Source organism: Engraulis encrasicolus, chromosome 10, assembly GCF_034702125.1.
Source record: "Engraulis encrasicolus isolate BLACKSEA-1 chromosome 10, IST_EnEncr_1.0, whole genome shotgun sequence".
NCBI lineage: Eukaryota > Metazoa > Chordata > Actinopteri > Clupeiformes > Engraulidae > Engraulis > Engraulis encrasicolus.
This window is the reverse complement of record NC_085866.1, coordinates 18,984,718-18,992,314: the sequence shown is the minus strand read 5'-3', so window position 1 is coordinate 18,992,314 and position 7,597 is coordinate 18,984,718. Positions and strand designations below refer to the sequence as shown.

At 43.6% G+C, this 7,597-nt stretch overlaps 1 non-coding gene across 1 annotated transcript; it reads right to left on the bottom strand.

Annotated features, from left to right (window-relative positions):
* Positions 1–1,789: 1,789 nt before the first annotated feature.
* Positions 1,790–1,926, bottom strand: LOC134457692 (small nucleolar RNA SNORA54). The gene has a single exon (XR_010036487.1). It is a non-coding gene; the product is annotated as a small nucleolar RNA SNORA54 (small nucleolar RNA).
* Between the last annotated feature and the right edge of the window lie 5,671 nt (positions 1,927–7,597).

Below are 7,597 nucleotides of genomic sequence, written 5' to 3'. Positions count from 1 at the left end.
CAAAATTCCAGTTCAATTCTTGAATGTCAATATGAATTGAATTGAAATTCCAAACAGAAAATGGAATTGCTATTCGATTTGGAATTGCAGGAAACAGAATTTAATCTAAAAGAAATTCAAAGGAATTACATAATACGGACACTAGGTGGTGTGGTGTGCGCGCGTTACTGCGTGTGTGTGTGTGCGTTACTGTGTGTGTGCGCGTTACTGTGTGTGTGTGTGTGCGTTACTGTGTGTGTGCGCGTTACTGTGTGTGTGTGTGTGTGTGTGTGTGTGCGGCGCGCGCGCGCGCGTTACTGTGTGTGTTACTGTGTGTGTTACTGTGTGTGTGTTACTGTGTGTGCGTGCTACTGTGTGTATGTGTGTGTGTGTGTGTGTGTGTGTATGAGAGAGGGAGACTGAGATTGAGCATTTTTTGTCATCAAATACCAAAAAATGCTTGTGTTTGTTTTGCAGATCATTTTTCTGATTTGTATTAAAATTGGTTTGCCCTCCACCAACTCAGTGGTGTAGTCTACGTAGAACGCAGGTATACGGAGTATACCCACTTCTAAATTTCAGGGATTTCAGTATACCCACTTAAAATTGATTGATCCATTATTTTGAATAGCACAAATATATACAGTATACCCACTTCAAAAAATGCTTAAATACACAGTATACCCACCACAAAAAAGTAGACTACACCACTCCACCAACTGTATTATTTGCTATGATATTAAATTGACTGATTTTGTGTGATGGGTCGTGTGTTTTTTTTCTTATTTGTGGTGGTGAATCGCAGAGAAGAATTTTTTTTCAGAGACGGTTGGGCTGAAGTCTGAATCTCTCAGTCCATACAGCACAGACTGGCATACCGTATTTCTCTTTTGTATTTATTTTTTTAAATTGCATACTTTTGAAGGGAAAAGATAAAACACAATTTCAGGACGCAGATAAAACTATTCAGGACACAACACTTAAAATAGTTTTTTCTTTTTTTCCTGAAGAAGTTGAATCGTGTCAGCAATTTTAAGCATTGTAGTGAATCAAAACTTGGCATAGCAGACCTGACAAACACACACACACACGTCTCTTTGTCAGTACATTGTCGTCTCTGACTGGAGAGGGACATGCTAATTAAACCAATGTAATGCATGGCTAAGGGTAAAGTGTATTTGCTCAATCTAGTGGATGTTTTGGGAGAAACGGGCCAGACATTTTACCCCACTACACTGGCTTGACCAAAGAAGTAGACATTGTTTATAACCATAGAGGGACAAAAAAGTTGTTTTTTTCTTTTTTATTAAATGGCTTGGTGTTGCATATCCATGTTTGTTCTGCAGCTAAGTATGAACCAAGTAGTCTCCTCCTTGGAAATGCAGTCATTTCCTTGAGTGGTTCCTGTAGACACAATACAAGACAAAAATGCATTAAGTCACAGTATGGCCAGAGTAGGTATTGCAACTATGCTGCTCATTGAAACTGTGGTCATAATAATAGTAAATATTAGTTTACTACTGTAAATATTCATGAAAAGAGCATATTTGGCAATAGGCAGCAAGAACAGCAAGTTTAGCAGCAAAAAAAATGTATGACTGGGAAAATTGCAGCTTTCATACATGGAAAGGTGGATCTTCTCTCCATTTTGAATTTCCAGAAATAATTACTACTTAGAATTTAATGGTGGTGGTTACTATTCATGAAAGGTAACATTTGTGAATGAGCATCATTAATTCTGGAAATAAGCTACGAAAATATTACACAGTGGACCTTTAAGATATACAAGGTTGCCATGTGTTAGATGTGGGTCTGTTCCCAGCGAGTGAACAGGGAGACAACACAATTACTGGTAACACTCCCCTGCCTCACTGGAAGGTTTGCTTTTGCACAGAAATGGAACCCAAACTTCAGATTTGGTACTGAGCTAGGTTACGAACTGTGCAAATGGCTAAATTGCACCTCCAGAATAGACTTCACATTACCAACTAAAAAGTACAAGTGCATTTGCATGTCAAATGGAAATCATGGACTGGTGCAAAGGCCTACATATTGCATCCAAAACGGTTTCTATCGATGCCAGCGCCACTCGTGGGCAATGTCCCTCCAAACAACCTGTCACTCACGCCCCTCTCCCCTAATGAGCCGCCATGGCCAAACTAACATACTGTTTGCTCCAGGACACTGACACACCCTAGCTAAACGGATATTGTTTTCACTTTATATTTCATTATTTGGCAAGATTAAAAATGTAAATACTCAGTGAATATAAAATATTTTTTTAAATGCACACTAAAGAATGTAAGCTATCTAACACAGATCGGTTGTTGCTCTGCGGTTGTTGTTCTACACAGTCAGAAACCATAGAAACATGGTTGGATTGTCCATATGGTATACAGGGCTTTTGCCCAGTAGACCCTGTTGATGACCCAGATACCATTGAGGGGAGGGCCAGGGCAGACAGTCCTCATGCTGCTACAGCAGACCTCTTCGAGATGAATAAAGTGTGTTGCGTGTTAGGGTCAAAAAAGCTAATTAGATTACTAAAATCCTGTTGAAGGCTTTATTTATTTATTTATTTACTTAATTTAATTTACTCATTTATTTGATTATAACAATGCAAAATAATCAATACAGCAGCTAGCATTGCTAAATTTCATCCATTGTCCAATACTAAGGTGTGTGCATAATCAAACAAACAACAATGAAACAAACAATACAGGGGTCCGTTCCTCGAGTCTTGTCGTTGCTAACCGTCTTAAGACCGTCTTACCGTTCCCTTGGATTTAGTGGTGAGCGTCGCTGTCGAGAGAGACTTGAGTCGCTCTTACGAAGGACGCTGCTACCGTCGTTAGCAAAGACGCTTTCGAGATACAGACCCCAGCATAGCAGGACATTTTACCCACACATCACAAACATAATGGGAGCCGGTCTTGTTTTGTTTTCAGCCACTGTTTAAGGGTAATTTTGAAAGTGTTGACAAGATTTCTAACCATCATGCAACATTTTAATCCAGAATGCATTGCTGTCTGCATGTGCATGCAGACGTTAACAGGAAATCGAATAAGCCTAATGTATTCCAGGACTGCGTTCCACTAATAGACAACACACACACACACACACACACACACACACACACTACGCAGGACCCCTCTCCCTGGACCATCCACCCCTAAATGACCTGCTGAGGAATTCTTATCTGTTTATTGGCCCTCCTCACACACACACTGACGCCCAGAGAGAGTTACTGTACAAACTAAGTGTGTGTGTCCATGGATTAGTTTGAGTGTGTGTGTGAGTGTGTATGGGTGTGCATTTGCGTGTGCACTCATGCGAGTTGAGGGGAGGGGATGGATCTGTGCTTGTTCGTGTGTGTGTGTGTGTGTGTGTGTGTGTGTGTGTGTGTGTGTGTGTGTGTGTGTGTGTGTGTGTGTGTGTGTGTGTGTGTGTGTGTGTGTGTGTGTGTGTGTGTGTACCAGCACATATGTGTACACTGTATGGCAACCTTGACAGTGCCTGGCACAGTCAGGAGGAGTGCTGTTGCAATGTGGACACACAAAGCACCTTATGACAGAGTTCACCAACGCTCCGCTTTGTCAGCATGATAAAGGAAGGGAGATTTGCAGAGGCAGATAAGGTGAGTAATGCAGGGCTTAACAACCTATTCCAACTTGGGGCCCACTTGAAATTTTCACAAATGTTCGGGGACCACCTCTGACCAAATAAACAATACAGTACAACTCCAACAGTCGCACACACACACACACACATCCATGCGCACACAGACATAGACACAGACACACATACACACACGCACACACACATTTAGATTTTTCAGAAAATGATTTCAAGGCCCACTTGGAATACTTTTCAAGGCCACACGGTTTGTGACTCATGGGAGGGGGCGGGGGGGGGGGTGTAATTGTTGGGGGCAAGGTATGATGGGTAGGGGAGTAAAGGGGGCAAGGCATGATGGGTAGGGGAGTAAAGAGATATAAGAGAGGGGCGAGTGCTGAAGAGGTAAGTAATGGAAAGTACTGTAGTATATAAACTGTATTACAGGTTCAAGGCCCACAAGGGACACTTAACAATACATATATCAATTATATAATAGAATTATACAATACATCACACATTTATATATGCAGTATATACAAATAAGGGAAGTTAATGAAGGCACTGATGCCTTGTACTGTAAGAGAGAGGTGAAGAGGGGAGTAATGGAATATAGAAGGAGGGGTGATGTAAATAGACGTGCGTACAGACAGATGAGGGAGGGGGAGGAAAAGAGATTAATGAACAGAGAGAGCAAAAAACCAAGGAGGGAAGAGAGAAAATGCTGTAGGGAGAATGAGTGGTAAAGAGAGTGAGTGCGACGTGATACGAGAGTATAGGAGGGGTGAACACTGAGAGGTGAGGTGTGTGTGTGTGTGTGCTTGTGGTATGGGGGTTAGGAGGATAGGAAGAGTCTGATGAGCCTTATGCAGGGGTCATATCATGTACAGCACAGTGCATGATAACAGTGAATGATTTGTGGAGAAAATAAAGGATGTTTTGGGTTAATCCATTGTAGCCTGATGACTCATACAGCATATGTTGTTTAACATTTGGTGCCTGGCAACTTATTTCATGTTTTTATGTGCATCAGAGACTAAGATATTTAGGTTTTTATAGGCTGAGGGCAACTTTCCCATCAAGGGCTTATGCATTCAGCAGGCGTTTTTTTGCAGATGCTTTAGGCATCAATGGGTTGAAGGGCGCTGATTTGTGAAGAGAGAGATGTGATACTGTGCGTAAGTGAATGCAGGGAGGGGGGGATGTAAAGAGGAGGAGTATTGAAGACAGTGAGGGATGGCAAGAGAGGGCTGGTAAATTGCGGGGATAACCCCTTAGCGCAGAGCCTATGTTATAACCTTACTGTCACTAAAATTGCAATGACCATGTGATAAACTGTTACTTAAGGCTCTCAGTAATGTCATAGCAACGTTGTTATGATGTAGTTGAGTCTATTCGACGGCCCGTTGCTGGGCCCATTTACGCAAACAGGTTGAAGGATGAGGGGTGATTTGTGATGAGAGTGAGACATAATCAGTGAATAGCAGGGAGGGGTGCTGTGAAGAGGATGACTTGTTCAGGGAGAGCAGTGCGATAAGAGAGATGATGAGCTCCGTCTGGGTTCCGCGTTCTTTCCTCAGAACTCTGAACACAGTCTTCAGACTACAACAGCCAGACTGACCCCACTGTGTCCCTGAGAGAGGTGAAGCTACGTAGGTTTATACAGGTGCTGAGCCGGCCGCGACCGTACAGACACCAGACAGCCTGCCCCCCTCTGCAGAGCTGAACTGACACCTTGTGGAGCAGAACGTATGCTGCCCTACAATTTCAGAATGCAGTATAATTCGAAATGGCAAACTGAGAAAAAAGGCTTTAAAGTTTCCTTTCTGGACAGTATGGTTCTCCCAGGATGACATGGCCAGTATGCCTTGAATTCTCGGCAGGAAAAATGCCACGGCCTCTAGTGTCCTGTGAGTGCGGACTTGAAGGCAGATCTATGAACACCACAGTGTGGTTCCTGTTATGTCAACTTTGGTGCAGGAGAAGTCTAAACCTAGCTTAAAGGGGCACTGTGCAGGAAATGGTAAAAAAAGGTACTGCAACTATGCTGCTCATTGAAATTGGGTTGCCTATTGCCAAACTTGATCTTTTCATGAAAGTTTACTAAGTAGTAAACTAATATTTTCTAGTATGACTCAAGTACAATCTGTTTTACAGCTAAAAATGGCTATTTCTGGAAATTCAAAATGGCGGACCATGGAGAAGATCCCCCTTTTCATGTATGAAAAGTGCAATTTTTCCAGTCATAATGAACACTTTGAATTTGATGGTGGTGGTAAATATTCATGAAAAAGGTAACATTAGTGAATGGGTAGCATGGATTCTGGAAATAATCAACAACAAAATCCCGCACAGTGTCCCTTTAAACATGTGCCCCAAAAGTGCTCACGAGTCAGTCAGAGAGATACACTACCACCTCTTGCATGAGCAGCTGTAGTACAGTTACACATTACATTACATTACATTTGCTTTTATTCAAAGTGGTTACAGGTATTTTAAGCACAGGGTTACAGTCCCTGGAGCAGTATGGGGTTAGGTGCCTTGCTCAAGGGGATCTCAGCCATGGAGTGACATAGGGAGTGAAAGGGTGGGATTTGAACCTGCAACCCTCTGACCTAAAGAAGATCTCCTTAACCACCAGGCCACAGCTGCCTCCTAATAGGCTAGTTAGAAAGGTGATACTGTACCCCAGAACGGCCGATGACAGAGGTACGTGGTGTACTCCACATGGTCCCTGAGCACAGCCACACTTTCTGAGTCTGTTCTGATGATATTTCAGACCTGGCTTTCTCTCGTACTCTCTGTCCTCTTCCTTTCTCGTTCTCCTTCTCTTTTACTCTGTCCATCTCTCCCCCTGCCCCCCTTACTCTGTCCACTTTCCCCTCGCTTCCTCTCTCCCTCTCACCCTTTCCCTCTCTCTTCCTCTCTCTCTCTCTCCTTCTCTTCCTCTTCACTTCTTTAACTCTCTATTCTTCTCTCCTCTCATTCTATCCCTCCTCTCCCTTACTACTTCACTCTGTCTCTTTCACAAATCTCTCTCTCTCTCTCTCTCTCTCTCTCTCTCTCTCTCTCTCTCTCTCTCTCTCTCTCTCTCTCTCTCTCTCATCATTTAATCTATCTCCCTCTTTTTTCCTCCTCCTCTCTTCTCTCCCACTCTTTCCCATTCAGTTCTGGAAATCCCCCCTAAATGACTGGACCCGGTCTGATGTGCTACTAATCAGATCATTATGTCTGAGTAGTGCAGCTGAGGAAGGGAGGCCAGCCTGGATTGTGCAGTTCAAATGTTGGCAGGTGTCTGCATGTGGCAGGTGAGAGTCTACGTAAATACATGTCTTGATGATAGAATGTCATCTCATGTTTGTCTCAATGAGAAAACTATCTGTGTGTGTGTGTGTGTGTGTGTGTGTGTGTGTGTGTGTGTGTGTGTGTGTGTGTGTGTGTGTGTGTGTGTGTGTGTCCGTGTGCGTGTGCGTGTGCGTGTGGGTGTTCTTGCATGTGTGCGCTTGCGTGTGCGTGCGTGCGTGCGTGCGTGTGTGCGCATGCCTGCGTGCGCGTGCGCGCATACTTGCATGTGTGTGTGTGTGTGTTTGTCACTTACTGTAAGGTCTTTGTCAGAATAACACGCACAATGGCATGATAATGTTATGCTCAGTGAATTGCGAGATTGTTTGTTACTAACATTGGGATGAAGGCACATGGAACAGCCTGAGCTTATTTTGGGAGGAGGGCTCACGTATTCAGTAGGACCTCAGTGTATAGTACAATCCAGTGCAGAGGTGTGTGAGAGTAATCTTACCGGCACAACAGGTACGGTAGGAGTGGATTACCTTAATGGAGGGGCCAAGCAGGACCATGCCCAGAGGGGCCATAGGTCCCAAGCAGACACCACATGCACTACAAACCTCCCTATTCAAAGTGATTCACATACCAGGTTAACATTCCCCAGGGGTTACTTTAACTCCTGAATGCATCCCTGAGTTTTGATTGTCCAAAGAGCACAGGG